Below are 22723 nucleotides of genomic sequence, written 5' to 3'. Positions count from 1 at the left end.
GTCTGCCAAGCGTCACTGTATAGCCCAGGACATTCCAAAAGTGGGTTTGGCTGGTCACTTTGATATTCTTCATTCATTTTATGTATTAAACACGCTAAAATAATAAATCCAGAGGGAAATTCCAGCATCCAGTGGCTTAGATTGCAGTAAAAGAAGAAAGTAAAAGCTTATAATACAGTTAGAGAATTAAAAAAAAAACATACCAATCTATAATGTACTTTGGTTAATATTTTATGCATCCGAAATAGGGTTGGGCATCGGGAATCGATTGGAACCGGGACTAACGTTCCGGTTCTCCCGGAATCGTTCAAATTAAAAAATTTCAGTTCCCACTTTCGATGCCTAGCCCGCCAGCCCCTAAGAAGAAGTAGCAAAAACCAACAAATAAGAATGCGCATGAAGACTAAGAAAAAGAAACCTGGTTACTCACAAGTTACGCTTGAGTAGTTTTTTCATGGAGTACTTTCTTACTCTTACTGAAGTAAATATTTGGATAACTACTTTTACTTGAGTCATATTATTCTAAAGTAACAGTACTCTTACTTGAGTACAATATTTGGCTACTCTACCCACCTCTGATGCCAACATTGAGACAGCTAACAAGGTAAACGGTTGGTTGCACTTTTGCACTGACAGTTTTTAGCGTTTATTTTAGTCTTCAAACCAATATAAGAGCCGATGACAAAAAAAAAAAAAAGCTGAACATCAAGCTAAAACTTCACCGTAGCAACTTTACATCACAATGAATTGGAGAAAAATTCACATAGACACTAACCTTGTGCCTCATTGGTGAGTAAGGAAAGAAATCAACGTTATATAACATTTGGTTTCATTCATTTAAAAAATAAATAAATAAATAAATAAATCACCGGTGCCGTGTGAAGTTACTTTTCATGCCCAAATGCTGAGTTCCGGTGCGTACCCTTCAAAATAAAAGGCCACAAGCTTAAACCAGGAAGTCAAGTTAAAACTTGCTAAAACATTTGATGTGATAAAACAGTCTCAAATAACTTTTAAAATGCTATATTTAACTTTTAGCTGAAACATTTGTTAATGAATATTAAGTCAATTGGGTTAATTCTACACACATTGCCTTTTAGTTCATAAGTTTGACATTGATACTGGTTATAAAGAACCCCGAGTCAAATGGATGTTCATAATTTGGACACCCTTTATTCAAAACAGCCAAATGTTTTTGACCCAGCCCCGTAAAACAATCGGAATCGAGAATCGTTTGGAACCAGAATCGAAATAAGGAACCGGAATCGGGACTGGAATCCAACGATACCCAACCCTAAGCCTATATCATGTACTCAGTTATGATTTACAGATGCAAAGGGCCTGTTCATTATTTTGTGTCTTTTCCAGAAATTACTTTCTTCTGAATCATAATCAAGTTTGTGCATTTTCTGCACTGTCAATTTGAAATAATTACCCATTTTTGGAGAAAAAAGGAAATTAACAGATTAATAAATTATTAAAATAATAGCCCGACACACTGCTAAACTATAACTCAAAATAAAATAAATGAATAAACAACTACTATAGCATTGCATGGTACAAGCATGCCTACCACCGCCCAAAAAAGACATAGACCTTTAATTACATGCCAACTATAAAAAACAAAAAGAACCACAAAAAGTGACGTGTTCCTCCTGGTGTTTGCGCTCAGTCGTCCTCATGGTACTCTTTGTTTGCATCAGGCTACGAATGAAAACCTCAGTACAGCAGTGTAAATGCCTCATCTTTTGATTATAGGTCTTCGATCAGGCTAAATGCAATGTTTGTGTATGCTTTGTCACCGCCGTGGGAATTGTTGTCACGGATGGCTGGATAGACACTTGCTTGCCTTTTATTTAAAACAAGCCAATGATAAAAGATCAATGGGCCCATTGAGGCCATGAATTGGAAGGGAAAAGTTCACAAATAAAGTGGAAGATTATAAGGGGGTTGGGGGCGGAAAGGGACGGGGTCATATGCTCGTCTCAGAGCAAGAGGCATATTGATCAGTGGAGACGTACAGCTTCAAGCCATTCATCACAGGGCCAGCTGATAAGTCCTATGATAGCGCACTGCTTGCTGAGCAGCTGAAACTGATGACATCCATTATGTTTCAAAGCAAGGACCCCTTATGACTGGATGGAGGGTGAGAGACATGGGAATCCTACAGGCCTGTGTTGAAAAACCTGGTGTTGACACGAGGCGTTAAAGGTTAATTGTCCTCTGAGAGACAGGACAGTCTTTTTTTTGCATGTCATTGTGTTATTGGGTCAAAAAGCAGAAAGCATGCAAACCAAAGGCTACATTCACACTGCAAGGCATGGTGCCCAATTCAAGGATTCAATATTTTGTCAATTCAGATTTATTTTTTTGTTAAACCCAATCTTTTTATGTAGTCTTTCAGAATGTGTCCGTGAAGTGACACACATGTCCAGAAAACGCGACATCACACTGAGCATGCGTACAAACAACAGGCGCCGTTTGTTTGCGGAAGTAACTATACCGTTGGTCTCCTCATGATGCATTTTTGCAACCGGAGCCAACATTTACTTATATTTATCAGTTCAAAAGCATCTTCTTTTCACCACTGACTGTTTTCTGATCCTTCGTCCACCGTTGTTTTTGTCGCATCTATTTTGTCGAACAACTGTGACATTTGTCGCTTTTTGCACTCGCATCAGATACATATATGTCCACATAAGAAAGAGGCTCAGGTCTGCTATAAAAAGAAATTGTAATAGTATTGTTCATATTGACATAAATGTATTTTATTTATTTTTTTTTTTTTTTAAATCAGACACGTCAGACACATTTGGGGGGGAGATCGGAATTGACCTGCAGTGCTAACCTAGCCAAAGTGTCTCGAAGTATAGAAGGCGACTCCACAGATAGGGCAGGTGGGGATCATCTATAACGAGAGGGGTTTGTGGAGTTGTCAGTGTTTTTTTTTTTTTTTTGGGGGGGGGGGGGGGGGGGGGGTAAAGGGCAAGGGGGTAGTGGGGTGTAAAAAAAAAAAAAAAAAAAAAAACACAGGGAGTCCAAAGAACGACGAATAGAAAGAGTGTGAGTGATGGCGACAGGCTTAGAGCCAGAAACAAGGCCCCGATGGAGCAATTAGACCAGCTCCATAGAAGGTGTGCTGAGCCCCTAGGCACCGTCTCAAATGGCACGTTGCCCTGTAACACACACATACACAAACACACACTCACATACACAATCGGAGTCTTAAAAAAACAAAAAGCCATAGACACATCCATGAGGATGAGGCAGCAGAGGAACACTTGTGCGGTACAACCCCACCGAAGAATTTTGTTCAGGCACACTGTCAAAGTACGGCTAAAACTCCATGAGGAAGGTCGGAGTGGGTTCAAGGCTCAAAAGCACTTCTGCGAAACCTGCTGACATAATTTAAAATGGTTTCTGAAGGGAATCACTAACACAAGAGGAAGTTTATCTGAAAAGCTTCAAGTCTAAACAACCTCCTTCACACAGACCTACAAAAATAACAAAAAATTCTGCAATATCCATGCCAGACCAACAATGGGCAATATAAGTTGACCATGTAAAAAAACACAACCTCCAACTGCTTGTCCTCAAAAATGATATCACAAGCTTACTTATAGAGACCAGAGGAAGAAGATGTGCAAACAGATATGGGGGAGGGTAAATTGAAGAAAGAAAAAGGTTCTCGAGCACCGGTATGCACCATTGTGTTCATATTCTCTTGGAAACATTTAATGAGCTTAAATAGGAGCCTTGTTTGACACTGCCACAGCGAGTCATCCGGGGCCTCCCCGTGAGAGGAAATCGTTCAGCTGCTGCAATGGCAACCGATGGTGGGGGGCGCAAAGCGGTGGAGGCGGAAAAGACGTGGAAGTTATAATGCCAGATGAAGAGACGTGTAGGACAGACGCTGGATGTGTGGTTCTTATTGGAGAGGAAGAATGTGAAGGGTATCTCTGGCAAATGGAGTCCTCGCTTCCTGTGTACAAGGCTGACTAGTTTGTTTAGTTTATAGGCACTTAGAATCACAACGAGCGTCCACGGTGATTGACAGCTTCTCCTTGACTGCTGCACTTCACCTCATTATTTCCTGAATGACCCCCAGCAACCCCACTCTCCCCTATTACTTGGTTGTTTCTTCAAGTCCGCCCAGTTTTTCCACCCACCCTCCAGCACAGGAGGGCGGGGCAATTATCACTTGAGAGAACAAAGTCCAGAGGTGCTTTGCTGCACTGAGCCGTTGATGAGAGCCCACTGGGAGCCAGTGCTTTATTAAGCTGTCTGCTAGAGTAAATGCATTCACTGGCTCTGTCACAACAGCGCATGTGCCCCTGGGGGTATACGAGTCCTAACCCCAACCCTAACCCACTGGGAGAAAGCGCTTTTATGAAGCTGGCTGGCAGAGTAAATTCAAGGGCGCTGCCATATCTTTGCAGAATATCATCATAATGAAAGAATGAGGCAGTGTAACTGGGGTTGCGGTTCCACTAAATACTGGTTTGTGGTGATGAAAATGATGTCAAGGATGAAAAATAAACTGTTTATCAGATGTCTATGAGCAAATTAATTCAAAGAGACAACATAATCACGAGTTGGTGTATTTTCAAAAATAGGATTCCCAAACTGTCGTGCTGGTACCCCTGCAGGTGCACGAGTGCCCTCCAGGAGGTGCACGAGATGCAAGGTCTGGTATCACAATTCTTCTTTTCCTTTCGGCTTGTCCCTTTAGGGGTCGCCACAGCGCGTCATCCTTTTCCTCCATCCTCCTCTCGAACACCAACTGCCCTCATGTCTTCCCTCACGATATCCATCAACCTTCTCTTTTGTCTTCCTCTAGCTCTCTTGCCTGGCAGCTCCATCCTCATCATCCTTTTACCAATATACTCACTATTTCTCCTCTGGACGTGTCCAAACCATCGAAGTCTGCTCTCTCTAACTTTGTCTCCAAAACATCGAACGTCGGTTGTCCCTCTGATGAGCTCATTTCTAATTTTATCCAACCTGGTCACTCCGAGAGCGAACCTCAACATCTTCATTTCCGCCACCTCCAGCTCTGCTTCCTGTTGTCTCTTCAGTGCCACTGTCTCTAATCCGTCCATCATGGCTGGCCTCACCACTGTTTTATAAACTTTGCCCTTCATCCTAGCAGAGACTCTTCTGTCACATAGCACACCTGACACCTTCCTCCACCCGTTCCAACCTGCTTGGACCCATTTCTTCACTTCCTGACCACACTCACCATTGCTCTGGACGGTTGACCCAAAGTATTTAAAGTCCTCCACCCTAGCTATCGCTTCCCCCACCACCCCTCTCATTCATGCACATATATTCTGTTTTACTTTGGCTAATCTTCATTCCTCTGCTTTCCAGTGCATGCCTCCATCTTTCTAACTGTTCCTCCACCTGCTCCCTGCTTTCACGGCAGATCACAATGTCATCTGCAAACATCATGGTCCACGGGGATTCCAGTCTAACCTCATCTCAGAATCAGAATCATCTTTATCTGTCAGCCTAGCCATCACCACTGCAAACAGGAAGGGGCTCAGGGCTGATCCCTGATGCAGTCCCCCCTCCACCTTAAATTTGTCTGTCACACTGTCACACCTACAACACACCTCACCGCTGTTCTGCTGCCCTCGTACATGTCCTGTATTATTCTAATATACTTCTCTGCCACTCCAGACTTCCACATGCAGTACCGCAGTTCCTCTCTGGGTACTCTGTCATAGGCTGATCTACAAAGACACAATGTAGCTCCTTCTGATCTTCTCTGTACTTTTCCATCAACATCCTCAAGGCAAATAATGCATCTATGGTACTCTTTCTAGGCATGAAACCATGCTGTTGCTCACAAATACTCACTTCTGTCCTGAGTCTAGCCTCCACTACTCTTTCCAATAACTTCATTGTGTGGCTCATCAACTTTATTCCTCTATAGTTCCCACAGCTCTGCACATCACCCTTGTTCTTAAAAATGGGCACCAGCACACTTTTCCTCCAAAAACTCCACAGCCGCCTCTCCTAGATGCTTCCATACCTCCACAGGAATGTCATCAGGACCAACTGCCTTTCCATTTTTCATCCTCTTTAATGCCTTTCTAACTTCCCCCTGACTGATCATTGCCACTTCCTGGTCCACCACACTTGCCTCTTCTACTCTCCCTTTCCCTCTCATTTTCCTCATTCATCAACCCCTCGAAGTATTTTTTCCATCTAGCTAGCACACTGCTGGCACCAGTCAACATATTTCCATCTCTATCCTTAATCACCCTAACCTGCTGCACATCCTTCCCATCTCTATCCCTCTGTCTGGCCAGCCTGTATAGATCCTTTTCTCCTTCTTTAGTGTCAAACCTGCCATACAGGTCATCATATGCCTCTTGTTTGGCCTTTGCCACCTCTACCTTTGCCCTGTGTCGCATCTCAATGTATTCCTTTCGCCTCTCCTCGGTCGTCTCAGTGTCCCACTTCTTCTTAGCTAACCCTTTTCCTTGTATGATTTCCTGTACTGTGAGGTTCCACCACCAAGTCTCCTTCTCTCCTTTCCTGCCAGAAGATACACCAAGTACTCTCCTGCCTGCCTCTCTGATCATCTTGGCTGCAGTGGTCCAGTCTTTTGGAAGCTCCTCCTGTCCACCGAGAACCTGTCTCACCTCTTCCCGAAAAGCTGCACAACACTCGTCCTGTCTCAGCTTCCACCACATGGTTCTCTGCTTTGCCTTTGTCTTCCTAATCTTCCTCCCCACCACCAGAATCATCTTACACACCACCATACTATGCTGTCTCGCCACACTCTCCCCTACCACAACCTTACAGTCTGTAACCTCCTTCAGATTACATCGTCTGCACAAGATGTAATCCACCTGCGTGCTTCTACCGCCGCTCTTGTAGGTCACCCTATGTTCCTGCCTCTTCTGGAAAAAAGTGTTCACTACAGCCATTTGCATCCTTTTTGCAAAGTCTACCACCATCTGTCCCTCTAAGTTCCTTTCCTGGATGCCGTACTTACCCATCACTTCTTCATCACCCCTATTTCCTTCACCAACATGTCCATTACAATCTGCACCAATCACGACTCTCTTTCTGTCTGGGATGCTCAGAACTACTTCGTCTAGCTCCTTCCAGAATTTCTCTTTCACCTCTAGGTCACATCCTACCTGTGGGGCATAGCCACTAATCACATCATACATAACACCCTCAATTTCAAGTTTCAGCCTCATCACTCAATCTGATACTCTTTTCACCTCCAAGACATTATTAGCCAACTCTTCTTTTAAAATAACCCCAACTCCATTTTGTTTCCCATCTACACCATGGTAAAATAATTTAAACCCTGCCCCTAAACTTCTCACCTTACTGCCTTTCCACCTGGTCTCCTGGACACACAATATATCAAGCTTTCTCCTAATCATCATGTCAACCAACTCCTGAGATTTTCCTGTCATAGTCCCAACATTTAAAGTCCCCACATTCAGTTCTAGGCTCTGTGCTTTCCTCTTCTCTTTCTGCCGAAGAACCCGCTCTTCCACCTCTTCTTACTGCAGGTTGACGGCGCCAGTGGCGAAAGTTGTTAACCCGGGCCACGACCGATCCGGTATGGAATTCTTTGGATGAACGCTCATATTTGTTTGGAAATGTTTTCAGCCGGATGCCCATCTTGACGCAACCCTCTGCATTTATCCGGGCTTGGGACCGGCCTACAGTTTGCACTGGCTTGTGCCTCCCATAGGGTTGCATTAAGGTCTGCATTAAGGTCTGGTATCTATCTGGTATTGAAATTGCGTTTTTCCGCAAGTGTGATTTTTTTTTTGTACAAAATAAAAAGCTTTAATTAAAAACAATCTACCCGTCTTCTTCTATGATGTACACTTAAGGATCTATGTACGGTATGTGTGCCTAGCTAGACGTTGTGAGATATATAGGCTTAAATGGTCTTTGTTTTTCTTGGGAGAGGGTGTGCAAACTCTTAAGTGTGGCTTTAAAAGTTTAGGAAAGGCTATTCTAAACATATGACCTGGACTAAGAACAGAATGCCAACACTAGATGGACAAAACCTCTGTAAAATTCGGTTTATTAAGCACACTGGTAGATAAGCATTAGTTATATTGTACTTATTATTATATATTAAAACCTGCCTTAAAACACCTTTTTATTCCTTGGCTTTTAACACGACATGGGACTCTGCCCTTGATTTAGTGTCTGATTTGTTTTTATTGGTTTTTTTTTAAACTTTGTTATTGTTTTATTGTTTTTAAGTTATGTTCAATTGCTTTATGTTGGATTGTCATTTATGTACAGCACTGTTTCAGCTGCAGTTCTTAAAGTGCTCTTAAATAAAATTGAGATTGAGATAGATGGCACCAATAGTAGTAAATCTTTTTAATAATGCACTTCAGCAGAGTAGAAAACCGGTCTGAATGCTTCAATGTGTGCGGATATGATTCAAAACATGAACGTGAACAGTTAACACTCTTTAAGCTCATCGAAAAATTAATGAACAGTAAATGCAACTTTGGTGAGTTGAAGAGAAGCGTCACGGCCATGACAGTGCGACACTCCTGGGATTGGGAAAATCCGCAAATGAGCTTTGTTTAAGATACAGGGGTTGAAGATAGGAGAAAAACGTTGTGGCTTATAGTCAGAGCTTTATGGTTTTTACCGCGCTTAATGGTTAAATAAATCAATCAGTGGTTGAGCAAGAACCTTTGCAAATTCCTGAACCTGAATTATTCATTCAAGACATTTTGGACAAATGTATGCGTCTGCTTTTGTGGAACAGTCTGGGTTCCTGCCCTGGCACAGTTGGATGGTGGAAAAGATTGAACCTTATCTACTTTATTTATTTAACGTTAACCTAATTGAGCCTAACCATAACCTTATTAAATTAAGCATACCTATTTTTGATGAACTGCACTGAGATTGCAAGCCTTGGACCTCTTTCAGATCAGTCAACCTCACAAACATGACCCAAAGTCCGGATAAAGTGGACAAAAATTCCTACAAACTCCTAAGTCTTTATAGCTGTTAGGGTGGGGAACCAACTGTATATTGATAAATGGCCCTAATACTTTTGCGTTTGTGTCATAAAAAGAAAAGCCACAGCAGTAATGTCGCAATTAGATTGGAGGCATTTTTAAGACGGCCTGTGGTCTAGTAGGCCCTCACAAAGGTCATGTAAACTAAGAATGCAGAACATTAGCTGTTTGCTGCTTGCCAAATTTTGAAATATGCACTTCTCGTTTTTAAACTGATGTTTTATGCATAATTGCCTTTGGCAAATATTGAACTGTGGATATTTCTAACCCCCACCCCGCCTCAGCTTCCAACTTTGTCAAACATACTTGCTGATTTAGAGCAGCGTAACATTCCAGTGGCATCTGGTTCTGGTATCAGCAGGTCAAATAGGAAGAAGTTTGAAAGACCACGACTGCTTTACCATCTGCATTTCTGCTAATCGGGGGTCTTGTCTTTGCTTGTAGCAGCATTAAAATATCAATATTGTATCTATTGCCTCTTTCCAGAAGGGTAATTGTCACCATAACCTACGGCGACAACAAAAACAAGCTCTCTCTCATCCTACAGGTGTAGCACACATCCACACCCCACTAACTTCCCGGTTCTCTGCCAATCACCAGCCATCTCTCCCTCTCAACAAAGACATGCACACCGTGTCTTCAGAGACCTCCAGAATTTAGGAACCTACAACACTGTGAGCTGACCCGCCATTCGATAACAACCCGTCGACATCAACACAGTCCGTAACAACTACGAATGGTTTAGCAATAACATTTCCGACTGTTAGTACTACATTGTCAATTTTTTATTAACGTTAGTATCGTATTTAGCGCCTCTGAGAGTAGTAGTAGTCTTTAGACTTCTACCAACAGCAAACAAACTGAAAAGACCAAGACACAAACCGTGAAAAAAGAAGATATGGCAGATGTTTTGGTGCTACAAAATATGGCAGAAGGCCTTACAAGGAGGACGAGGTCAGAAGAAGGGGGCCGTCTTTCATTTTTTGCAAATGGAAAATAAATTATAAATAATTAGCCTGCATGAGGAGGATGCAGGAAAAATAAGACGCAATAAAGGGATCGCCCACACAAAATTGTACGCCAATGCAAGGCAAGTTTGTTCTTTGTTAAATATAAACATACACTACACACAAAACGTTAGGGATATTAGGCTTTTGTGTGACATGTCTGAATGAGCCTAAAATGCAGTTTAGAATTTTTAGAGGTGAACTTAATTTGACCTCTAAATTTTCAAATGCACTTGTCCAACTGTTGAATGCATCAGAACTTTTTGCACAATTTACTTTTCTCTAACAAAGAGCTGAATGGCACATTTTTAAAAAATATTTCGTTTTCCACAGACATCCAGTTCTGTGCCTTTCTATGACAGTCACTGTATCTCAGTTGCAACCTGCTGATGGCACTCTGTGACACTAGGTTCAGTGGCCAATTCCCTCTGGCAACATCCTGGCCTAATTGTTAGGTGTTGTCTTGGTCTCATGATGTAAAAATGTGAACAGCATGATTTCTAATATACCAATGCCAGTTTAACCAGGAAATATATAGGAGAATTCACAGATCGGGCACCTGTTGTGAATTTGGCCAGTCAGATGCTTATCAGAAAACAGCAAGCTTTGCAAAAAATACTGATACACTGACCAGCTGGACATGTGCATTCACATTTAGAGAAGGTCAAATTAACTTAATCTTTAAAATTGCAGGTAATTTCACCCAAACGCCTAACATCCCTAATTTTTTGTGACTAATGTATTTTCGTTGTCGTCATTTACAGTTTCAAAAAACAAATGTGTTTGCTGTGTGTATCTGTGATTTCTTTTTGCAATATCGTGATACTCCCAATAATTTTGGTCACTATAATCATGATAGGAAATGTTCATACTATTTGGTGTCAAATTACAACATTACACTTACCGGTAATTCTATTGCTGTTGTTTTGCTGTATCGGAATTAACACATTGTTGGTTATTTGCCTTAACCCAAGAAATAACCCTCCCACAAAATTGACCTTTTTTTGGGCAGGAAACCAATGCAGACATCTACCCCAAAAAAACACTTCTATGAACGCTGGTTAAAAACAATCAGACAGTCAATGTGATACATTGATGGTTTCATTACGATACAGCAAAATCATTTCAACGATGGTGTCCAATTCAGACAGATGCCCTTGTGGAACATGCTAAAATGAGAAATGTGTTAAACTAACTGCAGCAACCAGGAGAAATAGTTCTCTGAAAACTGCTTCAGTTCTCTGTAGGAATCTGGAGGCCAGCACGCACACAACCGCCCATTCTGCAGCTCATAGCTCCATATATAGCCTGTGGAGAAATGGTCATTATGGAAACAGAAAGCTGCATTTCATAATTGCACCACGCTTTTTACACCCCCTTGTGAAATTGCCTCTCCAGATATATTCGCTCGCACTTTAGCCATCGCTCCTTATCCCTTTTGTCCATACGAGATAACGATTTTGACAGGCCGACCGCCTCTCCTGATGCAATAACCACCGTCCATTTGTATCTGAGGAGAGTGCATTAACAGGACAAAGTAATCAGCCGGCACAGGAAAGGAACATGCCCAACCACCAACTGCTTTTATCACTCTCTGCTACAAGGGTTTGCCATTAGGCCACAATTAGCGCAGTCGAATCTTGGAAAGAAAGTAACCTCATAAAGACATATTGTGAACAAGCCGGAAGAGAGGCACAAAAAAATAAACAAGGACTAACCTTACAAGACAAAGAGTACATAAAATGTTTCTGAGTTAGTGCTTGGGTGAACAAGCACTATCAGTGTAAAGTGCTTTTTAATTCAGCCTAAAAAAGACATTTGGCGCAAAGAGCCATGTGCGCACTATAAGTCACATTTATCATGCCCAGTTTGGCTAATTTTCTTCCATAATCTGTGCTAGATCAGACTAATGTCACACTTTAAAAATAAATAAATAAATACATTTAAAAAATAGCCTTCAGTGAAGTTGTACAAAACACAAAGTCTCTATCTCGTCCTTTTACTCGGAACAGACACGCCATGGGGGGACCAGGCTGTTCCACTTATTGTTGTTATATTGATATTTTGCCACCGGATGAATGCCGGAATAGAAGTTCTCCTGTCCTATTGTGGTGAAAGCAATTGTCGCTTACTATGACGTATTTTATAGACTCTGCTTCAGATTTAAAAATGTATATTTATTTATTTTTTTATTTAAAAAAAAAAGAAAAAGTTTTGCAGCATGTCATTGTAAAACAGGCTATTGATGCAACTAACATTTGATATGTGACATTTTTGCTGCATATTCACTAAATAAACAAATGATATAAAAATTTATCATTTGTCTTAAGCCTACATTTTCTTTGTGAAACCCTGTTCGGACAGTGGCGCAAGTAACCCAAATTTGTACATAAATCGGAACATGGCGTACTTTACCACTTAACACAAATGATGTGACATCATAGCAATAAGACATTAGCTCCAATTAATTTAACATTTAAAATAGCCATATGATGAAATGTACATGCAGATGCTCCTCAATCTCTGTTCCTATGAAGGCAACGTAACCTGAATTTGAACGTGCCATAATCTATCACTAACCTCTGTTTATGTTTATCACTAAATTTTCTGTTTAAGTCGTAGCATATATTTCTACGAAAAACATTTCAAGGCAAAAAATATATAACACAAACCAAAGGAAAAACATTACATACGGCGGTAACTGAGCATGCAGTGAGCATGTCTTCTTGTGCTGTGGGAAGACATTCTTACGCCACTACACAAACTAGTTAACTGCACGTCGTTTGTAACCTCGAAACGTCATATTGTGGCACCATCATAAACTAAGGACCCCCTGTACCATTAACTAAATCGCCAGCTAACTAAGGATATATTTATTCATCTTATATCATAACTGAGAGTCATTCTCCACATCTCTTGCAATGCTCATCAATTTCTTAAGGTTCTTTTTATTCTGATTTGCAACAGCAACCCTCACATGGGGACGCAAATTGGAGACGGAATCTTTCAATGTTATGCCCTATCCAGATGAATTTCCCTTGATTCAGTGTGAATTGGTTCACATTTGGTGTGGCTCCTTTGTGTCTGACGCATCCACGGAAAGATGTCACCTTTTTTTTGTAGGCTTACTATTTTGACTGCAGTACTACAGCTGAGTGGTTACAACATCTACCTCTCAAGTCTAAGGTTCAGGGCTCAAATCTTTGCTCTGTCTGTGTTTTACCTCTTGGGTAATCTGTCTTCCTCCCATATTTCCAAAACATATACTGTATGCTAGGTTCAGAGACAAGTGTAAATTGTCCATTGATGTGAATGTGAGTGCATGGTTCTTTGTCTGTACGGGCCCTGTGATTGGCAAGTACCCAGTCTAGGGTGTCCGTCAAGTCAACTGGCATTGGCTCCTGCTCACCCTAATGACGGAAAAACGGCATAGAAACTGGACGGATGGATGGGTACGTTGCAGGGGTGCACTTGGTTGGACCTGGGTGTAGTACACATACAATGTAAAAATCTCTTCGCTTACCAAATGGCGAGTAACTGAATATTACAATAAAGGCGATTTTGTGCGATGTTGTTTGGTGGGTTCAGATCACAGGTGGATTTAACAGCAACAACAAAATTAAGAACAACAAATAATGTTGATAAGAACTACTGTCTGCAGCAGCAGTTACTGAATGTTTGGTCATTTCATAGTGTTCACGTAAAGTCACTGAAGGCACCATATGCATGCCTTGATGAGTGAGTGGCTGGTGGAGAGCCAGGAAGTGAGCTGTGCACATGAGTAAATAAAATCAGCATCTAATGTATTTCCCTTAACAGCAACCTCTTAAATCAGATGTATTTGCCGTATTCATGGGGTCCGGGTCTGATTGTGAGTTCTAAAATAGTACTAATGGGTCAAATGTCCAGGTTGCAGATACATTATTGAATATGGCTGAATCTGAAATAAATAGACCCTAAGGCCGAGGATACTATGAACCATAACTCACAGAGTGGCTGTGAAAAGCGCAATGAGTGAGAATTGTTGAGCGACGTGAACCACTACACCACCAATTCGGAATATTGTGGCCAATGCCAGCATTGGTATGCAGGTGAAGGCTCCGCGCACATACAAATTCCTCCCCTCAGGACTGTGGGAAAACAAAGAAAAATGCGGGTCACTGCGGTTATTTATGGCACGCTGGCTGCGAGCAGACACCGATAAGACTCGGGATTGGTGGAGGCTGACACGCTGTGATTATGTCCTGCTGCTGGACTGGAGCGTCCATCAGGCCAGACGGGGCGAGCGCGTCCGAAGCCCGGCTGACTCAATTGTTCCCCGAGATGAGAATAGTATGATTCATTGACCTTAAAACCAAAGTGTAAAGTCTCTTCAAATGGTGTGTGGGCATAGAGATTCAAGTTAACAAAATGTTCACCAAGAAAGGACAATGCTTTCTGACATATGCTCTCACACACACGCGCACACATTTTTCACAGAGATCTGAGAATCCTCTCACGTCTCACTATGCCTTCTTGGCAGGTTCAGGACTTGAAACTAATCCCACACCCTGGACATAGTCGCAGCCACAGAGGTGGAGGTGAGGAAGGAAATGAGAGGGGGAGACAGCAAGAAGCGCATTCTTTCTGCTGAGAGCCATATGGAATTGGAAGAGGCAAGATAAACTGACGTGAGCCGCATCCCATCTCCCCCGTCCACTGGCCCGAACAGACACGCCTGTGCACAATTCACCGGCACCACCGCCAATCTTGTGCCAAGCATTGTCAGGGATTGGGTCTTATCAATCGTTGGCCAGAAGCGAGAGGAAAACAAAAAGGGGGAGGGAAGTGGGGGAACACAAATGGCGGGCCTGCGAGCGACAATGAGAAACACAAATGAGACGATGGCTGCGAGCCACCCATTCACGCCGTTTCCATTTAATCTGGTCAGGTTTGCTTGCGCGTCGGCGCATTCTTCGCCGGTGACAAGAGGAAAGTTTTAACAGAGACGACTCCACCCAAAAAGTTAAACAAGTGTGTAGCTTTTATGGCTTGTCACACTGCTTTATTTGAAGTCAATTTGCACGCACCCGACTGGCAGGATGAGCTCCGGGGGCTACGTTAGCTGCTGCTGAGGGAATACCTAATTTTTTAAAGACCCTTCATACACTGTAACAATTAAGAGTCACAGTGGAAATATGATCCCATATGGGGAAATTGTCTTCGCTTTAGCTCAAATCCAAAAACAATACACACAGACAAGTTACTCAAGTAATATGTTTTTGGTCAAACTTTTTGCTGTGTTTCACTGAACTCATATTTAGTTGTATAACGATGTATAGCTATTTCTGCACATTTGTGGAGTCGGATGGAGTCGACCAACTTTTGCCACCTGTGAACTCCTATTCCAGTGGCAATACAGTGTGCTAATTTTCCATATGCTGTAGGACTACGGAAATGCAGTCAAATGCCCATTCCAAGTTTGCATAGTTCATTCAGCTCGATCTTGCCTCGTCTGCTGAATAAAATCCTCATCAGTCATAGGCGTGACCAAATTTCCTGGCCTGCTTTTTGGCGCTTTGAGTCACTCTGCTCGCACCTTTTGATCATAGCCATTGACGGAAGAAGCCTCCCGAGCAGCTAGACGGAGGCAACTGTCTCCTCAATCAGAATAATAAGTGGTCCTCAGGAGCAAACAGAGCCACTCCAAAGGCCCTCCGCCCCACACACCTCCTCCTTGAAAATGCATTCCCCTCTTCTGACTGCACTCCTTTCTAACAGGGCGAGAGATTTTTTTTTCTTTTGGCTGATGGCCCAATATGAGCGGACAGACACCCTCCCTTAACTTTTTTTTCTCCCACTCTTCCCCTCTATCCCTTCACATCTGTGGATGTTACCTGACAAGTCTCATTTGTCAAGCCCTCCCTCCCTTACCCTTCTCCTTCCGTCTGTTAGCCTCGGCCACCTGATCCCTCCCTCCTGTTGTTGCACCCCTGCCAACAGAGCTCAGCTAAGTCGGCAGGCAGGGTGTGTGCGCGTGTGCGTGTGTAAGTCTAAAGACAGACTAAATGGGGCAGAGCCGAGGTGCACGTAGGTGGAACTCCCAATGGATGGCTGCCAGAATTTCTCCATAGCAAGCCTCAATGTTCATGTCATACGCACTATGGATCTTTATGTGTCTCACTCTGTACTTAGCGCAGGCCTGAGTACTTTATGTGGACATGCTGGACCCCTAAAGTGTGAAATCTGCTGGAAGAACCCATTCATCTGTCCTATTATGTCTCTTTTCAGGTAATGGGCATTTGACAAAATCCACTTGTGAATCGAGAGTTGGGAAAATATTTTGTTTTTTAAATAATTGCTTAGGTTTTTTTTTTTTTTTTTTTTGCTTCAGGCTTTACATGTGTTTTTTTAAGTCGCAGTTTAATATCCCTAATTGTCAGACAAATAAAAAATGACATCATCCCTTTTCTATAATGCCTGTCCTTATTTGCGTGACAAGTGAGCTGGAGCCCATCTGACTTCGGAGCTGGGATAGAGCCTGGACTGTTCGCCAGCTAATTGTAGATAAAAATACATCTGTACAATAAAATTAAATAAAGCCACTAAAGAAAAACTACTCACCCTTTAAACTGTATGTTTTTTTTTTATTAGATTAGCACGTGGCTAGTTAAAACGTGTGGATGCAGTTGGTATTAACCTAATTGTATTAGAGTTGTCCCTCGCCATATTGAAGGTCACGTTTTGCGGTTTCACTGAATTGCACATTTTCAAATCGTACATATCTAATTTTACATTGCAATATCGTGGTATTTTGTGATGATCGTTTTTCCACACGGACTGTTATGTTACTGTAGACTTCCGTAGCAATAAGCGAGCCAGGAGAAAAGAGTGCATGACACAGAGTAACTCAACTAATTAATAGTTAACCGCTTAACAGTCAGCACTAAAGTGAACCAACACAGCCAACTCTCCACTCTCATTCGCTGACCCCAACGTCAATCAACAGGCCAGGCCCCGCCTTTTAAAGTGACACACATTCAAAGTCACAGATACTACAGTGTAGAACATGAGGATGGCAACGCCAAGTGGACAAATATAATACCTGCACTTCAAATGAATATTTTGTATTGGTATTATGCATAGAATTTATATTATATATATATATATATATATATATATATATATATATATATATATATACTTTCCTTTCAGTAACAAGGAACAAAGCAACAACAATGGCAACCGTGACAGAACAAATGGACCTAGATGACCAGATGATACGTTTAATTATGCTGCAAAATCGATCGAGAAAGGTGGTGACGTAGATGGTATGTAGAACCAATGGGCACGCTGGTACGTCATCACAGCATGTGACTAAAACGAACCAATCACGAGAGATGATCTCCACGCCGTTCGACGCGCAGCAACTATTTTTGTCGGGTGCGCTACAAGCTACGCAGTCGTGCTGCGCGGGGCAATTCGTCGGTCACGTGATGCAATGCGGGCGTTGTCGCCCGCGTGACCGCGGGAGTATAAAAAGGTCTTTAATCCTTTCGAGGCTCTCTGAGCTCAAGTCTCGTGATTTGCTGACGTCAAGTGTGATGATTGTTTGAAGTTGTGTTTGACTTTTCAAGCATATTTTTCCACTATAAATGATTATGACGCACGCCCCCAATGCAAACCACAGTACAATATGTTTTGCTAAAGTCTCAAAATTAAACTTCCAAGTGACTTTGGCTAAATGAATGAACAATTGCGTATTCTTACCTTGATAAATGCCCTTTGTCTGCTGTTATTAAAGACCGAAGAGACTGCTTGGTCCCTACACCAAGGCAAAACTAATTAAAGGCAGGCAGATGTGTTTGGACACAAGTGTCTCACACACACACTAGTATTCATGCTTATACATATACAGAGGCACTAAATGGGCTTTTAACACATCCACTGAACAATTGGTGCCAGCTGATGAGCTGCCACTGCGCTAACTAGACCAGGTGAGCGAAGACAAATCTGAACTTCAGTGCGAGAAACATTTTTTTTTGCCAGCGGCGGCACCAAAAAATAATAATAAAAAAATAAAATAAAAAATAAAAAAAACACTTTTCCCCTCGGCGCCTTATTATCCTCACTAACACCAGACAGGGAACACGCCTCTTTGTTGTGTTTTTCTTTCTCTGAGGCAGGTGATGATGAGCATTAGCGCTAAGAGCAAGCATTTAATCTTTAGGGGAGCACATGTTCTTGCTTTTGTTGAGTCATCGCTGTGAAATTGCATTAGACCACGGCTGTACAAAACTTTCATCCACTCCACTATTCTTTCGGCAACACTGGAAGTAAACAGCTTCTCCCACCCCAAACGTCACCAAAACTGTGATAGAACCCCAGCTAGCCAAGTGTAAAGATGGGACCGCATTGGTGATATGAGAGTGCGCGTCTTCGATCTTCATTACGCCTATCTGTGTCATCCCCATGTAATCACAGCGACCCGGAGGTCAGACGCATACACCGGCAGCTCTGTCATCGTCTATCCATGGACACAAACACACAGCGATGACTAATCACCCATCTGGATGAGCCATTCCCGAGTCCGAATGACAAAACACTCATGGCCGCAAATATAGGCTAATGCCTTTCTCAACAAAAGACTTTGGCTGCATTACAGCCAAACAGGTATGGGGATGGAGGGAGGTTAGCATATGACCTGGCTATGAAAAATATGGCGAGTGGAAAATGCGAGGGATACCACCGACGTCTGTCAGGTCTGTCCCCTACTGGATTAAAGACATTCCCTCGTCATAGCGAAAAGAAGGCAAAAAAAAAGCAGCATGACTCATCTCTAAAGCCATTTACCCTAAATTGGGAACACCAAACCCTACTCCCTACCCCACCCTGGTTTACGATATAAAAAAGTGAAAAATAAATTGTGTCATGCGTACTTTACTACAGCCCTGCTTCTACCGGGAAGTATGCTTCATATCAGTAAACGATGTGGCATGTGTTTGAAAAAGTGGGACAGTCCAACTTAGTTATTTTGTTACTCTTGGCTTACTTTGACAATGGAAATGTACAAAATGATGCAAAAGTTATTAATCTTCATTTTACTCTCACTCCATTTCCACCTTGAAATGCAGTTCAGTGTGGTACGGTACAGCTGCTATAAGTAACCCCTGGTGTTCTGGCCTGCGTTTTGATGAAGTGGCTATGTACCAATCTTTTTTCTTTTTTTTTTTTTAACTCTTTACAAATTTAGACAATTGAAATACAATGCGTCTAATGTGTCAAACAGCATTTTACTCAAGCCCTATTTCCACTGAGTGGTATTTTTCATTGATTTTGCCACAGTACAGTTCAGATTAGTACACGCTGATCTGGCTTGCGTTTGATCAAGTAGTACTGTTCGAATCATTTATCTGGTTACGCTTAATTTCAACAATAGAAATGCATTCAATTGTGTCTTTTATATCAACTGTACTTTACCATGGACCAGTTTCCACCAAGCAGGACAGTTCAGTTCACCGTGGTACAATTCGGGTCAGTAACACTGATGATCTGACTTCCGTTTTAAAATGTAGAACTGTGTGAATCGGGAAACTCTTTACTGTTCACAACATGGAAATGAAAATGTAAAAAAAATAATAAATAAATAGCATCCAACAGCTGAAACCCCAATTCACGATTACACCATTTCTAGCGAAGAGTATATTTCAGTTTGCCATGGTACAGTTTGGATAACATAATTTCTGACTACTGTACCAGTCACTTCTTTTGTTACGGTTCATACATTTTGAGAAGGGAAACAAAAAAAAAAAAAAAAAAAAAAAAAAAAAAACTTTGCCTAGCAGCTCAAACAGCACTTTATATAGCCCTCTTCAAACTAAGTTATACCAGTCAGTTCAGTTTGCCACGGGATGGTTTGTATCAGTAATCACTGTTTGATAATGTGTATTATATGATTATATGATTCTGTTATTTTGTTAGTGTTGGATTATTTTAACAATGGAAATGCAAACAAATGTGTCTTGCATATCATCACTGTAGGGCAGAAACCTCCTATGCCCAAATTTAGTCAATTTCATGCTTTTTTCACAAATCAACACTATTAGTCAAATTTCAAGATGCAATGTTAATGGTTCAACAACAAACATGGCAGGTTGGGTTTTTTTCCCTGAAAGGTGATGGCTTTGTTGGCGATGCAAGGATTTTGCCCATTGACAACAATATGAAATTGTAATTTACCAAATCCCTGTTTCCACCGAGTCCACCACGGTACAGTAACCTCTGATGATCTGTGTTACCTTTTTAAAAGTGGAATTTTACGAATCAGTTATTTTGCTATTGTTAGTAAAAATGAAAGTGGAATGATATAAAATTTTCATCAAGCGTATTCAACTGAACTTCACTGTAGCCCCGTTTTGACCGAACGATACAATTCAGTTCTCCATGGTTTGGATAGGTTAACCCCGATCTGGCTTGCATTAGATAAAGTGATACTGACGGCACCAATCAGTTATTTTGTTACTGTTGACAATTGAAATACAAAAAACATGATCTACTGTATATCAAATGCAGAACCAACAAGGGGTTGCCTATCAAAAACATTTGTATTACCTGACGTGTTTACCTTTGTTAAAATACATTTTTATGTGCTCAAGCCTCGTGAGGATCATAGTGTAGTTTAGCATACACACACTACATTTATATGTATTATTACAAAGGGAGCATATGACCGCATAGTTAATAGGCGGAAAACACATCCCATGGGTCGCTTAGCGTTTTGCCTCAAGCCTCATGGATCGGACAGTGAGGGACACATTCGTGACAGTATCGACTTCAAGAGCCAATTCTTTGTTTCCAAGCCATGTGGAGAAGCTACAGCCACATACCGTGGCTACCTCATACCTCACATGTTGTGGATGCCAAAGTAGCACATGGCAAGGGATGGTATAAATGTGGCCTACGGTAGAGCTTTGAAACGACCAATCGCGATAACGCTTCTTGATGACGTAATCATATTTGCTTCTGTGTAAAATTGGCTTCATTGGCTGCAGCTGGCTAGCTGGCGCAGCTAAACGGTCCACTCCTCTAAGTTACTAATCTTTGCCTCAAAGACGGTGAATCATTTACACTTGTGACAATTCTCATTATCACGAAGAGACACTAAGCAAGACGAGAGAACAAGAGAAGACAGAGAAGCCATGCTAACCACTAAGCTATTGTGAAAGTAGAGTAGCAAGAATACCAGTAGCAAGACCAGAATAAGTCCTGAAGTGGGACCGTACATTTTCAATAGAAGTCTGGCTGGGACTCCATTACAGAGGAGAGTAACTAACTATGAACAGCAAACTATAATATAAATTAATTAATTAATTAAGTGTCTGGAGAGAAAATAATTGATTGTCTTCAGTTTTAATAACCAGCTACACAGTAAGCAAACACATCCGAAAACCCATTCAGTAATACTAATACATATTATTTGCACATGAGTTTTATATCACGATGTACACAGTTAGTGTGAAGGGAGTCAATATACCATGATATGAATTTTAGGCCATATTGCCCAGCCCTAGGTAACATGACCGTATAACCTCAAACACTGAGGCCCTTTGAGCCAATCAGAAGCCCAAAGAAAACAATTTTTTGGACCAGGCACAATAATGTCGTAAAGGCTATAAAAATATATTTGAAAGGGCTTTCCCCTGACTGGAGTTTTCCTAAAAGAAAACGCATTTCAGTGAGCTAAAATTTGATAATGTTTGCTTGTGAAATGCCACAGCACATGAAAATAAATGGTTATTTTTTTAAATATCTCGTGATGATGTGGTACACACCCTTAGTGCCTCGATACAACTCTCAAAACAGCATGTGAGTCACATGCACTGAACTTTAACAAGAGGCATGGGAGCAACACAAGAGGCTTTCATGTATTTTAAAGAGTACAAAAATCCATTTGACACTAACACGAATTTAAAAAAACAAGTATTTAACAAGTCATTTAAAACACTTACTGCCAGTGAATGGTGCTTGATGGTAACAATCAGGCATCAGTTTCAAGTGAACAACACGATTGTCATTTGAATAGTGACCGTTGCAACCACACACCGCAACCGCCTGTGTGGTTGTAGGTCAGTCCCGTAACAAAACAGAAAAAAACATTACATCTAATATGGCCATGCTACAGTAGCAGAGACAAAATCCTAATGCTGCAACTGGTTCCACTGCAGCCTGAGCTTCGGGTTGGTTAACAAAAACTGGCTGGATTTAAACTGCATGGTTCAAGTGACACAATTCCAATGTTTTGATCTTAAGTGGCACAATTGGGATATGTGTCATGGTAGCATTCAGATCCTCTTCCAAAAGTGGATACAAATACGATCTGGATCGGATATGTGCCAATGAGAGTGTGGCGTAAACTCACAGATGGATATACGCTTTGAATGTGAACTTATCATCGAAATATAGTGGGTTATGTATCCACGACAGAATCTACCCACACAACATAAGTCAAAACGTTCAAAAACACCCACTGTAAATATAAACTCCAGCCAAAGCATAGATAATTAAATCTGCTACATTAGAAGTCTGTCTATCATTAAATAAGTATAATAATAATAATAAGTATAATAATAATAAATGTACTACAGGCAGGATCAAGCAGGTAGTTTCCGGGCGGAGGAGGGCCGGGCCCAGGCGGGCAAG

At 41.6% G+C, this 22723-nt stretch overlaps 1 protein-coding gene across 3 annotated transcripts in view; it reads right to left on the bottom strand.

The window, feature by feature from the left end:
* Positions 1–22723, bottom strand: part of plxnb2b (plexin b2b) — a 218619-nt gene that overhangs the window by 160630 nt on the left and 35266 nt on the right. The window lies entirely within an intron of this gene.

The sequence above is a fragment of the Phyllopteryx taeniolatus genome, chromosome 5 (genome assembly GCF_024500385.1).
Source record: "Phyllopteryx taeniolatus isolate TA_2022b chromosome 5, UOR_Ptae_1.2, whole genome shotgun sequence".
Classification (NCBI taxonomy): domain Eukaryota; kingdom Metazoa; phylum Chordata; class Actinopteri; order Syngnathiformes; family Syngnathidae; genus Phyllopteryx; species Phyllopteryx taeniolatus.
Note: the sequence above shows the minus strand (reverse complement) of the source record. Positions and strands in the feature narration are given on the sequence as shown.